Raw genomic sequence first — 25,571 nt, forward strand, 5'->3', positions numbered from 1 at the left:
TGGGTTCCCTGCCCCCAGTCCTTTCCCCTCAGACCAGTGTTCTAAATAAGCCAGTGCCCCAAACCCTTATCTGTAGTGTTCCTTTTGAAGGACGGGTGTTGTAGATTATTTTAAGGTGTGTTACATTTGTTTATGCTCTGGAACCTTTGTTTAAGGAGGTAAAGACAGATGTGTTGTTTTGTTTATGCTGCATTTGTTTAACTCTGTAGAAGCTCTGATTCTTTGCCGGTCTAAAACACCCCATGGTCGCATAAGGAGTTAAATGGCCAATAGCGAGGCAGGAGCGAGGATAGGTGGGGCTGGCGGGCGGAGAGAATAAATAGAAGGGAGGGCGGGCAAGACAGAACAAGGAGAGGAGGGCATCAGGGGTCAGCCACTCAGCTACACAGCAAGCCTCAGAGAAAGAAGTAAGGTATACAGAAATAGAGAAAGATAAAAGCTCAGAGGCAAAAGATAGATAGGATAATTTAAGAAAAGCTGGCTTGAAACAAGCCAAGCCAAGGCTGGCCATTCATAAGTAATACTAAGCCTCCCACTGTGATTTATTTGGGAGCTGCGTGGCGGGCCCCCCAAAAGAGGACAGATCCAAGCGAGTGGACAACAACCGCAGGTGGGGTGCGGTGTGGACTGGCCTAAAATTCTACCATTGTCCTTGCCAAATTGTGCGTGTGCTAAGTTTTTGTTTCCTTGTAGCACCAGACCGCAGGGTCTCCACAGCAGAGGCAGCTTCATCGGTTATGGGGTGGTTCACAAATGATTAATCCGGAAGCTGAAAGTTCAGGAGTCTGCCATAGCCAGCAAGGTAGGCACTGGGGGCCATGACCTTCCCGGGGAGATTTCTCCCTTGACTCTGCAACGACTCTAGGCAGCAGATGTTGTTAATGTTGTTAATTTCACTCGCGAGGAACAGGACGGGAGAGACTGGTTCACCTCCCCAAAGTCGCACAGCTTTGGGAATGAATTGGTTCAGTTCTGAACTCTAGTCTGACTCCCAAGTTTACCTCATCTGTTTAATTACCAAGGAACCACTGAGGTGTCTTCTGGGAGAATGCAGGCGGGTGGGAATGCAGTTAGAGGAGCACACGCGGGAGGCAGGTGCCGCATCACGAAATGAGTTTGGTCAGTGATTTTTTTTTTTAAAACTTTTTATTGATTCGTCGTGGATTTCACATCAAGCATCCTGATCCCACTCATTTCCTCGTCCCCTCTCTCATACCTTCTGGCCTTGCAACCTCCCCCCAAAGCAAAATTTAAAAGTACCACCCCCCCCAAAAGAACCCCCAAAACCAAAACCAAACAAAAATCTCAGCGTAGAAGCTATAGTGTGGCCCAGTGAGTCAAACTCCACATCTTTGTTAATTGAGTGAGTCGCTGGTTTGGTTCAAGGCTCTGGCTTCCACTGGCTACACCCATGATCCTGGGCCCTCACCGGGACTCCTTCTGGACATGCTGTTGTTGTCCTGTGTCGTGGAGGTCCTGTAGCTTCGGATCTGCAGGTCTGGTCCCTTCATACACGCCAGCAGTTCATAGACAAGGTGGATGTTGGGATGGGCTAACTTGTAATCCCGGTTCTGGGCCTGAGCGGTACCAATGTTGGTCAGTCCGTCAGCTTTACCTCACCACCCAGGCGAGCTCTCCAGCACTGCCCCCTCATCTGCCATGAGCCCTCCCTTCAGGTGAGAGAGCTGGCCACAGGCCATGAGCGTGAGAGAATTGGCCCTGCCCCTCACCAGCTGCAGCATATGGGAGAGGGAACCCTGCACCTTGCTGGGGCAGCACACTAGCTGACCTTGTTGGCAGGGGGCTTGGGAGAGGGCGGGGAGGACGTGGGGGCAGGTGAGCCAGGCCTGTGGGAGTGAAAGCAGGAGAGCTGCCCCTACCTCCTTCCTCATTTGCCATGGGGTGGCAAGGATGAGGGAAATACGCCCTCCTCTTTCCCACCTCTTGCCATCTTGACAGGCAGCAGAGCCGGCTTCGGGGACGGGGGGGGGGGGGGGCGCTCGAGAACAAAAGAGCTGGTGCTGCCCCTCACTAAGGACAGCCATACAGAAAGGCCCTGCACCTCGCCTGTGCAAAACAGTAGAAGAGCTGGCCCGGGTGGTGTCAGTGCAGGTGTGCGGGATCGAGGGCGTGAGAGCAGAACTGGCCCCGCTCCTTGCTGTCTGCTACATTGGATGTGATATCCTGGGCTAGTGATTTTTGTAAGTCACAGGGCTTGTTGAATCACTGAAACCATTTACTCAAAAGCATTGTGTGAAGGCTACATGCAGTTTGAAAGATTTCCACAAGGGGGCAGGCGTTGGCAGCAGATGCACACTAGCACTGGGGAGTGCAGTGAGAAACAAGGTCCTGTTCAAGCGCCGTCTATACAGACCTATGGTTCCTAAGTCAACTCTCACGCTGGAAACCCTTTCCTGTGCCTGCGGACTTTTTCTTGTCCCTGTGCCCTCCTACCACATTACTCATGTTTACTTCTTTCACTGAAATGAAAATTGGTTGAAAACATAGTAAATGCTTCCTAAACATCTCAAAATAGTGCCTTTAAACCAGCAGTTCCCAACTGAGGGTTGCACATCAGATATCCTGCATATCAGATATTTACATTATGATTCCCAACAGTAGCAAATTTACAGTGATGAAGTAGCAATAAAATAATTTTATGTTGGGGAGGGGTCACCACAACACAGAGAACTGTATTAAAGGGTCACAGCATTAGGAAGGTTGAGAACCACTGTTCTAAACCATCAGCCTTGCAAGACCTTAGAGCTCAATTCCCTGAAAAAGAAACACAACACAGCACAGACAACAGTCCTATCTTCCACACCAGTGTACTTCTCGAGGACACACCCCAACCCCAGAAAAAGATCTGGTCCCCTGCTCTTTGTATCAGGATCCCTCGTATAGGCTCTGTCACTCTGCATACTTAGAAAATGGCTATTGCTCCCAGTTTAGGCTCAGTTAACATTCATTGACCACTTAGTGTCCTGGGAAATTTAGCAGAAATCTCTCCCCTCCCCTTTCCTCTCTCTCTCCCCATTTCCCTCTCTATCTCTGCTCAAACTCGTTATGTGGCCAAAGACGACCTCCAATACAATCCTCCTGCCTTCCACCTCCCTAGTGATGAGATTACAGGTATGCCCAACCATGTCCAGTTTTTGTGGTCCTGGGATGCAAACACTCTCCCAGCTGAGCTAACATGCCACCCCTCTTTTGTGATATTGAAGAAAGTGTTCAGGGCCCTGCACGTGCTAGGCACACTCTTTATACGGAACTACATCACCAGGTGACCATATGCCATTTTTGACAAATACTCTGAATGCATTAGGATCTTCACCATTTAAAGACAAACTCACTGAGTCCTGGAACATTCAATCCTACCATTGGCAGTTCCTGGAGGCCTCATTTAAGACACATATTTTGGACTTTTTCTTGGTGGTTTCTGTTGACTTATCATTGTGCCTTAGGAGCAGAAGTCAGTGGTCCACGAGGAGAGGAGTGACATGCTAAGCAGCTGTTTTTAATGTCCACTAAACCCACCACAAAGGAACCGCAGCAGGAAACATGAGAATGGGAAAACGGGGTTGCTACTACTGTTGCTGCCAAGCTCAGCTTCCTGGGTCAGCACTGCTAGAGAATGAAGATGAAAGGAATGTACTTAGTGCTAGACTCAGGCCTAGTGGTCTGTGATCTGCTCAGCCATGACTGTGCCGCAGAGTCCTTGTATCAGCAGGTCTACCTGACCTGTTCAGAGGAGGAAACAAAGAACCAAGAGTATCAAAGTGAGTCCAAGTTCAAGGCCAGTCCTGGTGAGTGGGAGCGTCTATGTGCAGGTGTAAATGAAAGTTTCTGTCCTGCCTGGTCCCGCAAACATTCAGTCCCAAGGCTTATATTAATTTTGAACTGTTTGGCCTATTTGCTCAGGCTTATTGTTAACTATCTCTTACAACTTAAACTAATCCATAATTCTTATCTATGTTTAGCTATGTGACTTGGGACCTTTTCTCAGTGCAACATTTTCATCTTGCTTCCTTTTCCTCTGGGTGGTGACTACAGACTGAGCCTTTCTCTTCCCAGAATTCTCCTAGTCTGATCACCCTGGCTGGATACTGGCCAATCAGTGTTTTATTAAAACAATATGATGACAAATCTTTACAGCATACAGGAGCATTATCCCACAGCACTTTCCCTTCTTTCTTTTCAGAACAAGAAATCTGAATCTAATCTCCTTTGTTTAACTTTTTCCTGACCATTATCAATAATAACTTGTAACCAACAATCTAACAATGACAAACATCCATAGTCCATTTTTGGGGGGAATGGGGCCATAGTTTTCTAGGCTACTTCATGGTAATTGGAGGCACTGATAATCTTATGGGGATTTAAGGAAAGTTAGGATTACAGTAAAGTCCTGACTGGAGGATTCTGTGAGCCTGGATCATCTCAGCGAGCATTCTTGAGGCCGTTCTGGATGTAGAACTCAGAGGAAACTGTAAGAGAGGTGCTCTGAGATGTTGGATCATCTGGGCCATCTGTTCCCCTTAGAAAATTTTCAGGGGATCTTCCTTGATCAAACCTTATTTTCTTAACCCAGAATGAATCCGCAGCCTCTCATTTCCTTTGGAAACAAAAGCAAAACCTCTTCTCCAAAGTAGGATATATTTTGACTTAAATTTTGAAGTCAAGGCATTTTCAAAATATATAGGTTGCATTAATCTGGCAGCATTTATAATCAAATGTCTTTTAGCAGCTGTTCTGCCTTCCTCAACAGTCAAACAATTCAAAGACAACCCAAAAACACAGTATCTAGACTCTGTGTATTTTCATCTTTAAGTGGCTTTAAAAAAAACTCTATTGTTTTTATTATGTATATTTAGTTATATATTATATATTGTACAATATATAATCTATATAGCTATATATAACTATATATAATATATTATTATATTATTTATATACAAATATTTATTATTATTATTATTTTTTGTTTTTTTTGATACAGGCTTTCTCTGCATTTCTTTGGCTGTCCTGGAACTCACTCTGTAGACCTGGCTGACCTCAAACTCACAGAGATCTGCCTCACTCTGCCTCCAGAGTGCTGGGATTAAAGGCATGTGCCACCCCACCCAACTATATTTCTTTTTTAAGGACTTTTTCTAACCTTTTTCTTTTTTTCTTCTAAGCCTACACATAGTTTTAAATACACTGTAAACCATTTAGAGGTGGTTTTTTTTTTTTGTCTGAATCTGTCTTTATTGTATATCTCTCTTTTTCTGGCCACATGAGTTTTTTATTTGTTAAGCGATATGGCTAGAATTAAAGCTGCTGCTTTGGTGGCTTGATCCACCCCACACCATGACTTTCTGAGAGTCTAGCTTCATGGTGGAGAAGCATGCTGGTGGCTGTTTATAAACACCATTTAAGTGTTTGATGGCAGGACTTTTAAAAAGAGCTGCAAAAATTTTAATGCTGAGTTACAAAGCCTCTCTTAAAGGAACCGTGTCTCTGCTTGCCCCTAGAAAACAGAGCCCACCAGAGAAAATGATTCTATCAAGAATTCCTGCTTAACTCTGTTCTTTTGTGTCTGGAATCCCTTCTGAAGCTCTCTCAGTTTTTATGTGGATGTAGTTGTCCCATGTTGGTGCCATTTTGTAGACAGAGACTGCTCTTTTGTTTTCTGGCTGCCCAGACCTGAGTAAACACACAGGAACTATATTAATTACAACACTGTTTGGTCAATGGCTTAGGTGTATTCCTAGTTAGCTCTTAAATTACCCATTTCTATTAATCTGTATATTGTCACAAGGCTATGGCTTACAGGTAAGGTTCTGGCATCTTTCTCGCTTGGCAGCTACATGACATCTCTCTGACTCTGCCTAATTTCTCCCTGCAATCAGTTTAGTTTTCCCAACTAACTATAGTCTGCCCTGCCATAGGCCAATGTAGCTTCTTTATTAACCAATGCTAATAAAACATATTCATAGCGTACAGATGGGAATCCACGTCACACAGGCCAGCCAAGGTGAGAGGGAGAGCCATGGAGAACTCTGGTCCTCCATCCTGAGGACCTGGGCACTTTGTCCAGAACTTTCTAAAGCAGGGCACACACTGCTGTTTGCATGACATTTGGGGATAATGATAATAGACTTAATAATAATGTCCATTTGATGTATATTAGAAAAATACATAACAACTTTGTCAAAGCCCCAATACCATGAACATTTTTGGATGAGTTTAAATAGATAGTAAGTTTTAAAATGGATAAATTTAAATATTGTATAAAGAGTATGTTCTATGAAGGATATCAGTTTACAAATTTATTACCTCACAGCTATGCAGATGTCAGCAGGGCTGTGTCCCTTCTGCCTTCCTTGGCTTGAGGCCTCTCCCTTATCTTATTCTGACCTTGGTTTCTGTTGTCATGCTTCCTTTATTCCGGCTTAGATCATGTTCTCTCTCTCTCTCTCCTGTATGAAGATGTGTGGAAGATGGGTCAACCTTGGGTATCATTCCTTTTTACATTTGTAGGATCTTTTATTGCTATTTAGTCTAGGCTGTCTATTCAGTAAGCCCTAAAGGTCTGCCAGCCTACATGATCTCAGACCTGGGTCTACAAATGCACACCACCACATCATTAACATTTTTATTAAAATTTTTAACATTTTATTTTATGTGCATTAGTATTTTGTATGTCTGTGTATCATGTGTATCCTAGATCTGGAGTTGTGGGTGCCTGGAGTCTGGGACTCAAATCTGGATCCTCTGTAAGAACTATAAGTGCTCTATCCACTGACCCATCTCTTTAGCCCCAACACACCCATTCTATTTTTTAACATCAGTTGTGGGCTCAAACTCAGGTCTTCATGCTTCCATGGCCATACTGGGCCATCTCCTCAGCCTCTTTTTGTCTTTTTATTTATAGTTGTATTAAGCCCAACTGTCTGGTTAAGTGTAATTTCACCATTTTATTCCTATTTTATTATATCTGTAAGATCTTATTTTGTGAAATGAGACCATATACTCAGATTCTAGGAATTAGGCTCTAATTATACATTGGGGGCATTATTGTATACTACAGTAGAGAGAGATAAATATATGGGGACCATTGCCAAGTGAAGGTTGGGAATACCTTCTTATGTCACAGCTGCTTCATTAAAGGCCATTTTCCTTGGGATCCTTGTGGATATGGTTTAGGCAGAGGAAGACTTTGGTGTCTGAAAGTGTAATCACTTGCTAGTGATTGTAGGTCATGCCATGAGATCCCCTTTGGAGAACTGGTGACCTGGAGTTTAACGCCGAAGTTAAAGGTGTAAAGAGCTGACCTGTCCACACAGATTTGAGAAGAATTATAGTAAAGACAGCACTCACTTTTGCTGAGGTGGAACAACAGTGAACAACACTCAGGGCATTCATGATTTGTCTGGAGTGTCCATTTTTGCACACAATGTTTCCTTTGCTTGGAAAAATATGTAGGGTATGTGTGTGTGTGTGTGTGTGTGTGTGTGTGTGTGTGTCTGCATACACATCATGTGTGCTTCACAGAAATGACGGATTCCTGCTGGCTAAGGTTTCTCTCTCTGGTCCCTTCCTTTCCCCAGTTAAGGGAAGGCTGATTTCTACATCTGCATCTTGAGTGACAGAGAGCAGCACTGGGGCTGAGAAATAGCACAGACACAGGCGAACTAGAGAGCAAACATCAGGGGGGCCCCCGCCTTCTTCACACTTAGGAATTCTTACCATTACCCTTTGGATCCACAGAGATTACACAGTGACATTAAAAGGACCAGCTAGAATTTTAGCTGACTCTGTGTGACTCCAAGGGAGTTTTGGAATTTGTAACAAGCATATTGGTGACTGCTTTTGGGGGACAGGCTAATCTCAAACCTTGCCAGAGCCTTAGCATTGTATCAAGTTGATCCTTTGGGGTCAAGCTGGGCAAGTGCTGCCTGATGGTGCTTTGGTGTGGAGACGGACCTTTGATGGGCTGTCAAGGATCAACAAAACAGACATGGAAGTGGTAAGCACAGATTCAATCAACAGTGTGCTAGCGCAATAGATGGAAAAACCGAATTTTGTGCAGAGCTGGCTAGACATCTTAAAGGAAGGATGGAGGAGTAGGAAGGAGTCAGGGGAGGATCAGGACAGCCTGGAAAGTGACATTTTATAAAAGCTGGAATGGAGGACTTGGTCTCTGTGAAACCTGTCTGGGTTTGCTAAGCGGTACTTAATGAAGTCAGTCTCCTCCCTCCCATACAGTGTGGGAGATAAGCGCTATCTATAGAGACTCTTCAAACAGACAAGACATTCTTCTGGAAGCTTCGAGTTTCCTCTGGAAGGCACTTGAAGATGGTCAAGGGTCAGTCATCCTGAGGATGGAGCCTCGAGCTGTTAGAAACCATGTAAGTGATTTTTTCAAGTCTTTATGGGCCAAGCTTGATATAAAGTCAGGAAAGGTTTCAGAGCTTGGCTAGAGTGTAGGTAGGGAGAGAATCTTGGTCAGGGTATCGTCAGTGTGATCTTGCTCCATGACTGAGAGTGTTCCTTAGTATACCATTGTGTCATAGTGGGAACAGGAGACTGTGACAACAAGGTATCACTGCCAAGGAAAAGACCAAAAGTTTATCTATCTATCATCTATCTATCTATCTATCATCTATCTGTCTGTCTGTCTGTCTGTCTGTCTATCTATCTATCTATCTATCTATCTATCTATCATCTATCTCTCTCTATCATCTATCTATCTATCTATCATCTATCTATCTATCTATCTATCTATCTATCTATCTATCTATCTATCTATCTATCATCTATCTATCTATCTATCTATCTATCTATCTATCTATCTATCTCTATCTGTCTGTCTTTATATCTATCTTCTATCTAATCTATATCTATCTATATTTATATCTATAATTTATCATCTATCTATGTCTGTTAATATCTATCATCTATCCACCTACCTATCTAATCTCTATCATCTATCATCTATGAACTTATCTTTATATTTTCTGAGCTTCAAATCTGTATCATGTTATCTTTTTATTTGTAATTATTTATCATGTATGTATGCATAATGTGTGTATGATTAGGTGCATGTATATATCAATCTTTCCCTTGAAGAATTTCTCAGAGCCTCTAATACTGTACATTGTAAATTGCCAGGAGGGAGTTTTTTGGCAGTCCCTATCTATGGAAGCCATGCCTAGCACTGAGCAAGTACCCTGCGATGTGTGTGGCATGGGAGAGTGAGTGGCTCTAATAGATGACTTCGGAATGCTAAAGTGAGAAAGACGATTTTCCCCACAGTCCAGTGCAGCCTGGGCTATGACAGTGATTGAATTTATAACTATAACATTTGGGGCTAGAGAGATGACTCAGCAGCACAGACTGCTCTTTCAAAGGACCAACGTTTGGTTCCCAGTACTCATGCTGGGCAGCTCACAACTGCCTAAAATTCCAGCTCCAGGGGGATCTGACATCTCTGGCTTCTCTGAGTACCCATACTCAGGTCATCACCTTCCACCCCGCCACACAGATGTAATTAAACATAAGATAGACATTTTACAACTGTGGACATTTACTATGCTTATTACTACAGTTTACAAGGAACCTATTATGTGTCAGAGATGATGCTAGGCTTTCTTCTATTATGTTTTTTGTTGAAATGGGATCAAGAAACATAATCAATCATTTCACTGATTGAGGAGATAATTTTTGGGGCCTCACTCAGTCGAAATAATTATTATAAAGCAGTTGTAGTAGCCTAAAAAAGGCATCATCTAAGTTGGTATCATATATAAAGGACCAAAATCCTACTGTCCCTACTGCCCAAGCTACTTGAATGGCATCTAATTAATGACGGTGAGATGCATAATTAGTCACTAGGACTGTTCAGTTCCTTGACATGTGGTATTTACTCTGAATGTAGATCTTTCGTGTTTCAGGGAACCGTGGTGTCTTGTACGTCATTAGGGGGAAGCAGGCTGCCAGGTTAAACTCTAATTAAATGTTACCATTGTTATTTGAAAAATAACAGCTTAGTGTTGGTGTCATACTGACTTTATCAGTGGATGGTATTAGACCATTTAGACATGATAGGCCGTCCAATGCAGGCCTCACCCTGTGCAGGAAGCCTTCCTTGACTTTAGAATCAAGTTGAAACAAAGAAAATTAATATGGTGAGGATGTAAATGAGGATATCAGCACAGGGAAGGGATTATGTTGTCTCTGTTTTCCTTTGAACTTCTCTATCAAGGCAGAGAATGTGAGCAGGCTGGGCATTTTCCCGAGCTGTGGATTCCAAGTGGAAGTCATATTCCTGGAGGGCAGTTTGATACTCAATCCATCTTATCTTCCTATGGACAACATCTGTGGATGGGTTGGGAGAAGAAAACGTTGAGTCTGGAGAAGACATGTGCTAGGGATGCTCTTGTTAGATGGATGTTTGGGAAAATTCACAGTGGACTTCTGGGTAAAGGAGAGGGGAGAGTTGGCTATCCTTCCAATGTCAAAAGTATAAAAGCTGAAAAAACTATTTTCAAAATTAGCTTTTTGAAGGCATCAAGGTCAAGGCAGTAGCGGATTTTGACACTTTTATTTCTTGACTCAGGTTGCGTCTATTTAGTGCAAACTGATTGAGTTGTGCTTTTATGAAGGTGTCTGTGTGAAGGATATGCTTCAATAAGAACATTCACACAAAAATGAGATTGGATGTTGTAATCCCTGATTATTGTATGAGAATCAGATATGGGAAGATGCATATGGCTATTGACTTTCTTTCTGTTTCTTAGGAGTCCAGTCCTGCCCCTACACTTGCAGATCTGTATCAGATACTTTATATCTCAGCTGAACTGAAAGCTCCATTATTTTCTGATGCTTCTTGAAAATATAGCTTCATTCCCCTTCAAAAATGCCATTGGCATGGCCATTTCTTCCCTGTTATTTGTTTCAAGTTGGTTGTTTGGAGGAAACGATCATTGTAACCCTTGTCTCAGAAGTCCCAACAGAGTCGGCTTCAAGTTATGGGGATGGAAGGTCTTCACCTTAATGAGAAAACTACCTGCCAAACTCAGGGCTGAGTTCAAACATACCTTGATCATGATGTGCGCTGGCAGACACTCATTATTGAGGAAGATCCTTTGCACCCAAGTCAAGGGCAGCACAGCTTGGCTACATAGAAAGAACCCCGAGCAGGTAGCACTTTACAGTTTATGACTGAGTGAAGAAGGAAAATTTGTAATAAAGTTTAGCTTTCTTAAATAGAAGATACTGTTGTGCTTCATTGTCCTTTGACTGAAGGGTTAAACTGGGAAGAAGTTAGCTGTTTGTGAACAGGGACCCTGCAGGCATTTTGAACTGAGTGTCTGAAAATGCCCCTCAGAAAGGGCCAGACGGCCCAGCCCTTGTACTCAATCTTTTGAACAACAAGGGCTCCTTCATAACAAGTGAAGTGAAGTATGGCCCTTTGGAGTATGAGTCTTTTATTTCGGTAAAAATGAGGATAAGAATTGAAAATTGGCTTTAGAAGGGAAAAAAAAAAAAGAAGAGGAGGGCACCCTGGGATGACCTTGAGTTTTCTCTCCCAGCCCTTCTCACACTCCAACCCAACACGCAGTAATGTCCCTAGTCTACAGATCTTTACTGGGTGACTTAGAGTCACAGTTTCCAGCCAGCTCAGTTGCCTACAGTTTTTGTTTCATTTTTCTTTTCTTCTTTTTAAATCATCTGGTGTGGGAGGTCCTTCTGTATATGTGTTGCTTTTATTGGCTAATGAATAAAGAAGCTGCTTTGGCCTGTGATAGGGCAGAGTAGAACTAGGCAAGAAACCTAAACTGAATTCTGGGAGGAAGAAGGTGGAGCCAGTGAGATGCCATGTAGATGCCAGAGGAGAAAGATACAAGCTGCCAGCTGGAACCTTGCCTGTAGGTCACAAGCCTCGTGGTAAAATATAAAATACTAGAAATGGGTTAATTTAAGATGTAAGAGCTAGCTAGAAATACCCTTAAGCTATTGGCCAAACAGTATTGCAATTAATATAGTTTCAGTGTGATTATTTCGAGTCTGGGAAAATGGTAAATGAACTAGCAGTGTCCCCCAACAATCATCTTATGCATAGTCATTTTAACATTGGGCCCCTCAGTGCCCCCCTCCATTGGATGGGTAAATATCTCAGTTACTGTCTTGACGGAAATATGTCTTGTAGCTAGGAACTAGTCAAGCTGCTCCAGTAAAACACAACCAGCAGGATGTAGAAAGGAATTGGCTCATGTGATTGAAGACTGAAAGGCATAAGATCCACCGTGGGGAAGCTGGAGGCCCAGGATCCAGTGGGAGTTTCAGTCTCATGGCTGCAGGATTGAAACTTAAGCAGAGCTAATGTTTCAGCCCACACCCGGCAGCTGGAAGAGACAATGCCCCAGCCCACAGCCTGCCACAGTCCTGTCTTATTCCACTGTTGGATTCTCATCAGGGCACTGTGGGAGGCCCAGCACTTCAGAGAGAACCATCGCCTTTACTTTGTCTGTGCATTTGGGATGTGCATCTCATCCACAAATGCCATTGTGAACATACCCAGAAGAATGTTTGTCCAAATGCCTGGCTTCCCTGGCTAGGTCAAACTGACATGTGACATTCACCACCACAGTGTAATATTCAAGGGAAAGGAGATCTCCCCTTCAGATGGGTTCAGCTTCAGTTCTGGAATTGTTTTGTCCCGCTCCCTACGCATTTATTCATTCAACAAATACTTCCTGAGAGACTGCCTGCAAGGCATTGTGCTGAGTCCTGGAGCACTGTTAACTAAGCAGTTTACTGGGTGGAGCAGCAGCAGCAGCAGCAGCAATGAACCTACACTGCTTACATGAATGCTGTGTACAGTAGCACTCGACCATGTGCATAAAATCAGATATAGGATGAGAGAAAGTTTGTTTTCAACTAAAAACCTTAGAAAGCATCATTTATAACTGGACTCTCTGCTCATAATTTTAAGAGCTCTGTCTCCTCTCCTGTTTCCTTCCTTCCACCTTCTTCCTTCCTTCCTTCCTTCCTTCCTTTCTTTCTTTCTTCTTTCTTTCTTTCTTTCTTTCTTTCTTTCTTTCTTTCTTTCTTTCTTTCTTTCTTTCTTTCTTGTTTTACACACAGGGTCTCACTATGTATCTCTGGCTGGCCTGGAACTCACTATGTAGACCACGCTGGCCTGGAACTCACAGAGATCCACTTGCCTCTACCTCCCAAGTGCTGGGATTAAAGGTGTGTGCTGCCACCACCCTGGCTCCTGAATGTCTCTGTTTAGTTTTGTTCTTCCATAGCTGTACACAATTGATCATGTAAAGTTCTATGAGCATTCATCTGAAGCTAAGTGTCTGTCGCTTCAGCCATATGGATATAATCATCTTCCTGTTTACCTCGGTTCTATTAGCTGTCTGATACTCATTAACATTTTTTTTAAGTTTTTATTTTATATAATATAGTTAAGAACCAGTATTCTATAACTTATCAAGCAAAATAATAGCTATTTTATATACATACTTCTTTAATTGTTATAGGAATTTTTTTGAGTGCTTATTTCATCATGGGCTGGAAGTGCATTTCTGGACCATGCAACAAGGCTGCATTTTGATCAGTGAGTTACTAGGAAATGAAGTTGGTGTGGTGACCAAGCCCACCAGTTCTAGTCACGTCCTTTGTACACTAGTCCTCATGTATTGTGATCATGCTGATGACTGGTTTGCTGGTTACACTTCTCACATAATACAGAGTCTAACTCTAGTTGCCAGCCCGCATGTGCAAGTTCTACTTGATGTGAAGTGACTGTGTGGGGTTTCCTGTGAGTGGGACAGAGGGGGGTTGAGATAACCTCTGGCTACCTCATTTGACTTATCTCTTTGAGCCTCAGTTTACTTGACTGAACTAGAGTAATAATTACTAATCTCAATAGGTTACAAAATGAAGCCATCTCTTTGTAAAGAGGACTTAGTGTGAAACTTGGAGCACCGTAGTTATATAAGAGTATCTGAGCTGCTATTTTTTTTTTGTATTCAGATTTCTTTTAGGAATTTATAGAATTGTTAAGAGAATTGTTGTAGATGCCGTTATAATATTATTAACCAAATAGAAAAATAAAATTAGTCGCTTTTTGTTACCACTCCAGAGGTGGTGGGATGTAGGAGAATTAAGCCAATGAGGCAGACTGAAGTCTTATGCAGTAGCAAACAGAGCATCAGACAATTTATACTCTGAAGGTTAAGAGAAGTCACATGAGCAAAGTTCTTATGAGTTCCGGCTGTGCACAATCACAAGGACCAGCCACACATGGGAAGAATTTTTTTTCGTAGAGGCACATAGAGGACATTTAAACAATTGATTTTGAAACAACAAGTAATAATGAATAATCTGAATTAAAATCACTCCTTTCCACTACACCTGAGAGGAGCATGAAAACACATTCCAAGAACAAATCCATGTTTTGAAGGACCAAGGTCCCAAGACTCTTGTCTCGCTTTCTCAGAGTGTTCTCACAAGCACTCAGAATCCTCCTCAAGCATTCCCGGACACTGTTCTGACAGGTCGGGAGAGAACTGAAACTTCTCAGAGTTGACTTCTGTTTTGTTTTCGGGTTAAGGGTCCATGAGAGGAGAAGAAAGAGCCTTTAGAGGAGACAAGGGAGGGACAGAACACATGTGATTTGAGTGTCAAGGGGAAATACCATGACTGGAAGGGTTTCAGCAGGGATGGGATCGTGGAAATAGGAGAGCGACTGGGTGGGAGGAAAGTCAACCAAAGCTAAGTACTTACGAAAATGCCATAGGGAAATCTCTACTCTGTAAGCCAATTAAAGAAAGAAAAAAGAAAAGGAGAAATGAGGGTCCAGAGAGAAAAGTCAGTGGCTAACAGCACCATTGCTCTTGCCGAAGACCTAGGTTTGGTTCCCAAATAGTTGCATCGGGCACCTTACAGCCATCTTTAACTCCAGTTATTGGTGGCAGCCAATCCAGGTAAAGAGGGTGTGCCCTCTTCTTGCCTCTATGATCACCTGCATGCATGTGGCGAACATACATGCATTCAGTTATGCACACACAGAAAACGAATGCATCTTTTTAATAAAGAGATGAAATAAAATTAAAAAATAAGGTCACAAGCGAGAAAGGTCAGGAGTCTACACCTCCCCTCTGCTCTGTGCAAGGGGTTTCTGCTTCTGGACATGTGGGGGGACCTGCCATAGGTCCTTTGCTCAGGTAAGCATTCAGTGGGAGCAGCAAGTGGCTTTTTCTGCCTGCTTCTTTCTGTTAGGTGCTTGTGCTGGGCTGCTGTCCAAGTGAGTGGGCTCATGGGAGAATCACTTGTGCATCGTTAACTGATAAAACCTGAGTGACCCTTTCTAAGTGGACATTAAGAGCTCACCAATCTGGCTTCCTTCTCTTCTTGGACCAGAGAGGAATATGCTTCTCAGCTTTCTTGAGGTAAGCAGAGGTGCGTGCATGTGTCTGATTTTGTTCACAGTGCTATGGCTTATATAATGTCACTTCTGTGCCTAAGTACAGGATACAAAGACTCAGCATCCCTACATGCTTTAACTTTGCCTTGAGAAGTCAGAGTCTTAATGTGAGTGTCATCTCCATCACTGAGACACATGAATCACAGTCTGACAACAGTGAACTCTTCAAGTATGAGAAATAAACTCAGATGGAATTAAGGGACTGAAACTTGAGAACCATTGTGGCTGCCTTTCAACCCCATTCGTTGATCCTAACCAGTGTAACCTTCCCCAGGGGGTTTGAAAGAAGCTCTGGAACCTACCTGCTACTATCTTAAGAGTCTACCAACTAGTACCGTATTAAATGATGAACGATGAAGACTAAAGGTGGGAGATAAGAGAAGCATTGCATTTAGACAAGTCACAGCAGATGTACTATGTAATGCCTGATTATTTTTCAGGGTTTTGAATTAGCCTCTAATCTTCCTGCATTCCAGATTCACAAATTCTGAGCACTTTGCCTATTTCAAAGTGATTGCCCCTGAAGACCACTGTTTTCAAAATGCCTTGAAGGCTGCTCACAGTGAAAACCAGCTAAGTGTGTTGGTCCACCCCACGGCAAGCAGGGAATAAGCACAAGATTAGCGTTCACTTGATGTTAACTAATTTGGGTCAACAAATCCAGGTGGGAGATTAGTTCACATCAAATCACTGTGCCTGGCTCTCGGGACACAGAGATGGATGAGGCTTCCTTCCTGCCCTTGAGATGCTCACAGCCTATGGGGAAAGGGCCAGGCAGACAAAACAAGTTAGCCCTGGGGAGTGCTCCAGAGGAGATGTAAACAGACAAAAGATGCAGAGTCCAGGGATAGCAGAGATTCAATCCTGACTTGGGCAAATAGGAGACTATACAGTGCTTGAGCTAGTACTTGAAGGACAAGCAAGACCTTGGGAGCTTTCTGTGAGCTCTGAAAAGCAGCCAGTCTTTTTCGAAGCTTTGGGATTTGACTCTGTGTCATGGATACACCAGCTCAGGAGATGTGTGTAATTTGGCCATTTTCAAAGCCCACATGTCTAGAGATCTAGACTAATGGGGAAATAGTCACAATATTGTCGCCGAATGCGACATCTTGTTGATATATTTTGCTAAATTGCCCTCATTGAGTCATCAATCCCTTTGCTTCCTGCACTACCACAAAGAGTGCTGTAGAATTAACTCCCCCACAGCGCCATGCTTTGGGGTCCTGACAGCCTCCCTGATGTGGTGGTTCTCTCCAGATGTGCCTTTTAACACATGGATGTTAGAATCCTGTAATAATGGATGCTTGTAAGAGAGACAGAAGGCCGAGAGCCCATTTTCTATGTCACACAAGGATCAGCTTACTAAACTGTGATTCCCTGGAACAGTTTTGGAAATATTAGTAGGTGCACTGTATTCTGAGAGGCTTGGCTGTTTTTCTTTATTTCTTTTCACCCAGAGTGCAGTTTCTCTCACTTGTACACTCTCTTTCAGAAGACGTATAAAGCCTTTTCCTTTGCAGCAAACCTAAATTTGGTCAGTAGAGGGCGCAGGAGGGACATTGCAGGAGAAAGGAAGAATCAGATACTCCCAGCCCACAGCGCTCTCAGTGGCAGAGCAGCTCAACCCTGCACGCGCAGCGCGTACTCTAGGGAGATTTTCTGTTTACCTCGATCAGGCCTTTCAAGGACCTTCTGCTATCTGGAGGGCCTCAACCTCGCATGTTCTAATGACATCCAAATCCTAGCATTGAGGAAGAACCCTGCTTCGAAGCCTGTCATTCCTTGGGTACTTTTTCTTGGCTTCAGAGTAATATTTGGCATTCATCTTACATCTTTATACTTACTCTCTTGTGGTTAATAAGTATTTGTGTCAAACTTTTCCTGTTCAAGTTTCCATACAAAGTTTTTCCTTAGGCTTTATATAAAGTCTCTTTAGGCTCTTACTAACACAGTCAGGGTACAGCAATAACTCTCAAATATGTGTCTTGAGTCCATTTATATTCTTAAAGACCCAAAGAGCTTCTATTTAGCTATTGGTACATTGACTTTATCGGTATTTGTTATATAGGAAATTAGGACCAAGACATTTTAAAAATGTTTTAAAGCTAATACCTTAAAGGAGTTAAACCTATTACATGTTAAGCAATATTGGGGGGGGGGGGAGGAAGCACATTTACAAAAGGTGTTTGATGAATAGTAGTGCTCATTTTTGCAAAAGGTTTTTCATGTCTGATGATAGGAGACAGATGGCTTCTCGTAGCCTCTCTGCAATCTGTTGGGGTTGGTTGTTTAGCTTGACGTTTATGTAAGAAATCTCTAGCTCCCTACAGACATGTAGCTATAAATGGGGGAAGATATTAATAGCCCATTAGGTAAGTGCGGACTCTTTCTTTGATGATACATCAAAACTCAACAAGTGAGAGTTTTTGTTTTGATTGTGGATTGTAGTCATCTCCCCCATTATGCTGTAGATCAAACCCAAGGACACAGTGGTAGTATCTACAAGGTTGGTATCAAGGCAAAAGAGATAGACTGTCAACAAAAGATTCATGTACTGGGTTGGTTTCCAGTGTGGGAATGTGGAAGGTGAAGGAACCTTGGAGGTGGAGCGTCAGTCACTGGGGAGTGCTCGTGTACTGGAGTAACTGCTCAAGAAGAAAACTGGAGATTACCATGAGTCTTGCTGGATTTCTGTTTGGGATTTGACCTCCCCACCTTGCATGTGCTCTACCACCCACCTTGAGGTCTTCACCAGAGCAGAATTGAGATGATGTAGAAGCCATGTCCCTGTGACCTCCCAGAGCTCTAAGTGAAACAAAGCTCTTTTCTTTATAAAATTGTATAACGTATTTTATTATAGTAATAGAAAGCATACTAATACAATGTAGACTCTGAAACTAAAATTTATAAGTCTATCTGGTACTTTGAGTATGCTTTTTGCCCACTAATGATTGTGAAGTTGTTCATTGCTTATTTAGAAAATGTTGGTTCATTGAGTTACACAGATATTTTAATATTTCTATGTTTCTTTTATATTTATACTGGCTGGTTTTGTGTGTCAACTTGACACAAGTTAGAGTCATCAGAGAGAAAGGAGCCTCAATTGAGGAAATGCCTCCATGAGATCCAGCTGTAAAGCGTTTTCTCAATCAGTGATCAATGTGGGAAGGCCCATCTCATTCTGGGTGGTGCCATCCATGGGCTGGTATGCCTGGGTTCTATAAAGAAATCAGGCTGAGTAAGTCATGATGAGCAAGCCAGTGAATAGTACCCCTCCCTAGCTTCTATATCAACTTCTGCTTCCAGGATCTGCCCTGTTTAAGTTCCTGTCCTGACTTCCTTCAATAATGAACAGCAATATGGAAGTGTGAGCCAAATAAACCCTTTGCTTCACAACTTATTTTTTGCTCATGGTGTTTTGTTGCAGCAATAGAAACCCTAGATAAGACAATATCCATTTATGTTACAACTGATATAATTTTAAAAATTAAGTTTTTGGAGTTATTAGTCTTAGAGTGGCAGGAGTAATTTTTTCACAAATTATCCAAGAATCTGTAGTTTATCATCGGTAAGAGAACATTTTCAAACAATTAATTTCAAATAATCACCATTTGTCAGTGGGCCCTCTCAAATAAGAAAATAATTTTTAAATGAAAATGTGGCTAATTTGTCTTGTAGTCAAATGGTCCCAGTAGTGGTCATCAAGACAAGCAGGGTACTCTGAAATGCAGTGAGAGCTTTAGTTCAAGAATTAACATAGCCCTGCCACAGCCAGGGTTTGTATTGCTCTCCATGGCACCTGCTATGCCTGGAGGCTGTGTGAATGTCTGGAGTCTGAGCCACCATCTTGGCCACCCTGCAGCCAGGGCGATGCTTATCTGAGTGACCTGTGCTGTCATTGGGACTGTGGTGACATCAAGGTGCTGAGGACCATGTCTAGATCCGTGGCCCTACTGCAACCAGGGTCTGTGTTAACGTCCACGGCCTGTGGTGCCACCAAAGGCCACAAGGATGTCCGACTTTTATGGCCATGCTGGGATCTGAGGGATGAGCCACTGCTGGGGCCATGCCAATCAGAGTGGCATGCACTACCATCTGGTGCTACGGCGCCATCCAGACCAAGCTACTGCAAGGGCCATGTCTGGGTCTGTGGCCCTCCTGTAGCCAGGGTCTGCACTGATGTCCTTGGCTCCTGTTACCACTGAAGCTGTGTAGATGCCTGGAGTCTGGGCCAACACCTGAAGCCATATTGGTGCCTGGGCGTCATGCTGCCACTGGGGCCATATAGATTTGAGTGTCCCGTGCTTTCACCCTGGACAATGGTGATGTCTGGGCCTGAGCTGCAACATAGGGCCATGTCTGGGTCCATGGCCCTGCCATAGCCAGGGTCTGTGCTGATATCATAGAGTCTGTTACCATTGAAGGCCTAACAGGTGTCCAGGATCTGGGCCGCCACCTGGGCCATGTTGGAGTCTGGTGACCATGCTGCTGCTGGGTTGTGCTGATCTGAGAGGCCTGTGCTGCCACCTGGGGCCATGATGACATCTGGGCTTAAACTGCTGCTGGCGGCCATGTCTGGGTCTAAGGTTCTGCTCCATCTTTGTTGGTTTCTGTTGCCTGTGTTATCACAGAGACCCGTGCGAACCACATATTGAACTGTGTGTTTAAGTAAGAGGGCCGTACTGAGCTAGCCCCACACCTCACTGGAGAGCTGACCCTACCACCTTGCAGGCCCTGGGATAATGATCCCAATGACTCTGACCTGGGAGAGCTGGTCCTGTCCCTTATAGGAGAGCTGCCCCTCCCACACTTGAGAAGGCTGGTTCTACCCTTCACTACAGGTGTGGGAGATCTGGCTCCGCCCCTAGACTGTCTGGGGGACAGTGGTGCAACCCAGTGGGTTGGGCTGACCAACTCACCTACCACCTAGGCACATATCCAGGGCTTTGAGTTGCCACTCTCCAGCATCTACCCCATCTGTGATCTGCTGGAGGATGTGAAGAGACTGGTTCTGAAGAACCATAGCCACAGGATCTCCATGAAGAGGGCAACAGCAAGTTATCTGAGAGGAGTTTCGGTGAGGGTTCGGTATTGGCTGTGTACCAGAAGCCGGAGGACTGGAACCAGGCCAGCAGCTCATTTCACAGCGAGCATTTGCAAGCACAGCTGTCTGGACAAAGGCATCTACTACTGCGTGAGAAGCGGCTTCTCCCAGGACCGCTGAGATGAATGAAGAGACAGGAAGGCAGGAGAGATGGAGGAATTAAGTGTTTTTTGTTTGATTGGATTTTTTGTTTGTTTTTAAAATAATATTCTTGTTTGTATTTTTTATATTTCTCATTTTTTAAAAATTTTTTATTATTTCTTTTTAAGTTTTCTTTTGGGGCGGGTAAGCTACTAGAGTAAAAGTTGGATACCAAGAGACTAGCAAATGAGTTGGGGTGCAAGATGCAAAATTTCCAAAGAATCAATAATTTTTTTTAAATAGTCAAAGTGGTCATTTCTTGTGCCTCTTTAACCTATGAAGTAAAGATGCTATTGTTGCAACTGTAGCCGAAAAGGATGAAGAAGACAATGGTGCTAAATACAGTTTGTTGTTTAATGTGGGATTCCCCTCTATATGTTGTGAATATCATTGGTTAATAAAGGAACTGCTTTGGGCCTATAGCAAGCTATAGGGGAACAGAGCTAGGCGGGGAAAGCTAAATTGAATGCTGGGAGAAAGGAGGCAGAGTAAGAAAGAAGCCAGGGAGCCTTCACTGGAGACAGACACGTTGAACTTTGCTGGTAGGCCTCGACCTCGTGGTGATGCACAGACTAATAGAGATGGGTTAAATTAAGGTGTAAGAGTTAGCCAATAAGAAGTTAGAGCTAATGGGCCAAGCAGTGATTTAATTAATACATCTTCTGTGTGATTATTTTGGGGCTGAGCAGCAGGGAATGAAACAAGCGGCGTCCTACAACCGTTGTTACTGTTTGGACACATGTAAGGGCCAACAATTTAACCACAGTTAGTTCTCTGCCACTAATGTCAATGTGTCTCAGCACCATCACGAGAGTAGTTTTGACTCACAAAAGGTCTGAGGGTGCACAAGGGTCGACGGAGTCTGAGGACCACACTTGGCAACCACTGCTATCATCATGCTGTGATAATGATCAACTATGGAGCTTTAAGGGCTTCAGCTACCAGGGTTCACTTCCTGCTCATATTATCTGCCCATTATGGGATGGTTTCTGATTGTTCTGTGTCATCTGCACTCCAGGACTCAGGATGTGGAGCGGCTTGCTGCTGGAATACTGATGACTGTCATGTCAAAGGGAAGATGTGAGGAGCCATGAGCTGGGTCTTAAGATTCCAGTCCATCCGTGACCACAGAAAGTGTTACATACCTTTTATGCTGAGTCATCTTATAAGCACTAGTGCTCACTCTCTGAATGTCCCTAGAAATCACCCTTTCTCTCTCTCTCTCTCTCTCTCTCTCTCTCTCTCTCTCTCTCTCTCTCTCTCTCTCTCACACACACACACACACACACACACATACATTTACTTTAGTTCCTGATCATAATAATCTTAGTTATTGATTATAGCCTGAATAAATCCTCTTTATCCTCCAAATCTGTATCACATCCCACCCCATGTTGGCTATTATTTCTATTAGCTCCTGCATAAGTCTTTTTGGACTTTGTGATTATTATTCTGTGTGACGATTTCTTGTACAATTGAAAAACTCAGGGCGATAGGAAAACCACATCCAGCTTGCTTATCACTGCCTAACTTAGTGCCCAGTGTTTGGTAAATTATTAGTAAAGGTTCATTGAATGGCTGAAGGAACACAATGGCAGCCTGGAAGCTCCCTCATCCATTTCATGACTTTTATTTGTGCTATTTAAGTGGCCCTTATTATTGATTACCATCATCGTCATCAGTGGGGATATTTGTTAGAAAGTGAAGCCCTGATTCTTGCAGATGATGACAGAATATTTGACAACATGACCTTTTAAACAATAAAAGATTCCCCATATTAATCTAATCCTTGACCTCACTCATGATAAAGAGCTTGTTGCACCAGGTTGTTTTACACAGCATAATCAGAGAAGTGTGTGTCTTCTTAAGGTTCACAATCATATAGTATCAACTGAAGGGTATGTAATAACTATAGTTTGACCTATAGGTGATAAAACAAACCTCTGAGCAAAGACTGAGGATAGAGAACTCCCCTCAATTAGCAAGGGAACCATGGTAATCTGGCACATCAGTAAACATAAAAGTTACAGAAAGGTTCTTGGATAATTAACAAAATTGCATCAGGACAGGGTCATTTCTTTCTCTAAGGATTCAGTATTTCTCCTGAAGATAACTTCAAGTAAGGTCAAAATCATTCCATACTTGAATCTTGGTATTTGTATTTGACTCTCTCTCTCTCTCTCTCTCTCTCTCTCTCTCTCTCTCTCTCTCTCTCTCTCTCTCTCACACACACACACACACACACACAGTAATACTATTATGTATATTTGGGTGGAATTATTTCTTTTGTCTGTTATTGGTTAATCTGGGGTGAGTGGCTATTTGATCATGCCTCCCCAAGAAAAGTTATATAACCATGAATTATCTGTGATTACTACATGTTAGTTAAATTTATTCTCTTTATTTTTCTTAAAATATATATATTGAGCTGGGGTGATGACATACACCTTTAATCCCAGAGCTTGTGAGGCAGAGGCAGGCAGATCTCTGAGTTCAAGGCCAGTCCAGTCCGTTCTATAGTGTAAGTTCCAGCCCAACCAGAGCTACATAGTAAGACTCTGTCTAAAAAAAAAAAAAATAAAATGTATCTATTGAAAGTACAATGCCATGGCCTTTAAAAAGACCTGTTTGGGGTGGTGTTGGCCAAGCTATTATTAAGTTTAAAGTGAGTAGAAGTGAAGAAGGACACTAAAAAGAAATTCCACGCTAGTTCAAAATTGAGTATAATAAAGGGTTATTTATTTAGGGATAGACTCACAGATCACAGGCCTCTGTAGGAACGGGTTAACAGGAACCCAATGCAGCAGGCGGAAGAGAGAGGGAGTGCGGCTTTACCTTGGCATTTATAGCATTAGAGACCATGCCAGTGAGCTGGTATCTTACAGGCTGAAGGAGCTCCCACAGCAGAGAGGGGAAAACGCTGCCTCTTACATATGAACCCTTAGTCGTGTTCGGGTGTGCTAAGTGTTACCTGACCTGTGCTAGGTTTTCATTTCATCAGTCATCTTGTAGCTTGTTTCTCTAACTGACTTCTGTGATGTAAAATACATTTTACCCAACGATTGGAAACAAACTAAATTTGGAAATTTATTCTAAGGGGTGAGCAACACCTGACAATTCATGAATGTTTTAGTTTTAAAAAACATTTATGGCAATAGAATCTGGACATTTCTGGCTCCCTCTCCTCAGCTGCCCAAGGAACTAGCTGGGGGCGTCTTCCTGGACACCTGGGAACCCCTCTAGAGTCAAGTCTCTGCCAACCCTAGGATGGCTCCCTTAATTAAGATATATAATTCCTTGTTCCCATATCCACCCTTCCTATATACCAACCATCCTATTCCCCCAAGCTCTCCCCATCCTCCACTTCACACTTTTCTCTCCCCATCCCCCCATCCCCCATCCCACCCCACCCCCAAGTTCCCATTTTTTTGCCTGGCAATCTTGTCTACTTCCAATATCCAGGAGGATAATGAATATCTTGTATATCACCATAGAACCTTCACCTGGCGATGGATGGAGAAAATGACAGAGCCCCACATTGGAGCACGGACTGAGCTCCCAAGGTCCTGATGAGGAGCAAAAGGAGGGAGATCATGAGCAAGGAAGTCAGGACCGTGAGGGGTGCGTCCACCCATTTAGACGGTCGGACAGATCTAACGGGAGACCACCAAGTCCAGTTGGAATGGGACTGATGGAACAGGCGACCAAACCGGACTCTCTGAATGTGGCTGATGGTGGAGGACTGAGAAACCAAGGACAACGGCAATGGGCTTGGACTCTACAGCATGGACGGGCACACTGTGAGCCTTGTCAGTTTGGTTGCTCACCTTCCTGGACTTAGGGGGAGTGGGGAGGACCTTGGACTTAACATAGTTAAGGGAACCCTGATGGCTCTTTGGCCTGGAGAGGGAGGGAGTGGGGAGTATGGGTGGAAGGGAGGGGAGGGAAGGGGGAGGAGGAGATGGAAATTTTTAATTAAAAAAAAGAAAAAAAGAAAAAAAAACATTTATTTTATTTTTTAATCATGTGTGCATGTCGGGGGGGGGGATGTGCATGTGAGAAGATGTCCACAGAGGCCGGAAGAAGCATTGCCCTGGAGCTGCAGCCACAGGTAGTTGTGAGCTGCCTGATGTGGGTGCGAGGAACCGAACTTAGGCCCTCTAAAAGAGCAGCAGGTGCTCTTAAACCCTAAGTTGTCTTTCCATCCCTGAATGCTATAGTTTTCAAGAGGCCCAACATTGATGATAAAATTATTTGGGTTTATTTACTTGTTTTTATTTATATTGTGGCGTTAGGGATTGGGCCGAGGCTCTTGCACACATAGGGCAAATGCTGTACCTCAGAGCTATGTTCCCAGCTCGAATAGTTTGTGCAAAAACAATAATATAGATGCAACTTTGGTGTGACACAATTACATTGTAGGACAATCTTTTAACCAAATGATGCAACTTATGAGGGAAAATTACACTTTAATCTTGTACTGTATATGTAACTTGCTCTTGAACCCAGGAAAGCTGTGATATTTTATTAATGAAAATAGAAGCCCAGTGGGATGGCTCAGAGGGTAAAGGAACCCACTGTCTGACTACCTGAGCTTGGTCCCTGGGTAGATCCGCATGATCGAGGGACAGAACTGACTCCCACAAGCAATAGACAGTTAAGAAACTGATTGGAGGGCTAGGGAGATGGCTCGGTGGTTAAGAATACTAGCTGTTCTTTCAGAGGACCCAGGTTAGATTCCCAGCACCCATGTGGTGGCTTATAGCTTGTCTGTTACTCCAGTTCTAGGGGATCTGAATCCTCATTTTGCTTCCATGGATGCTAACTGTGCACATC

At 43.3% G+C, this 25,571-nt stretch overlaps 1 long non-coding RNA gene across 1 annotated transcript; it reads left to right on the plus strand.

The window, feature by feature from the left end:
* Nucleotides 1-374: 374 nt before the first annotated feature.
* On the plus strand, nt 375-24,288 carry LOC119801894. The gene is made up of 3 exons (XR_005283316.1): nt 375-610; nt 694-802; nt 24,230-24,288. It is a non-coding gene; the product is annotated as an uncharacterized LOC119801894 (long non-coding RNA).
* Nucleotides 24,289-25,571: the final 1,283 nt, after the last annotated feature.

This window comes from Arvicola amphibius, chromosome 1 (assembly GCF_903992535.2).
Source record: "Arvicola amphibius chromosome 1, mArvAmp1.2, whole genome shotgun sequence".
Classification (NCBI taxonomy): Eukaryota; Metazoa; Chordata; class Mammalia; order Rodentia; family Cricetidae; genus Arvicola; species Arvicola amphibius.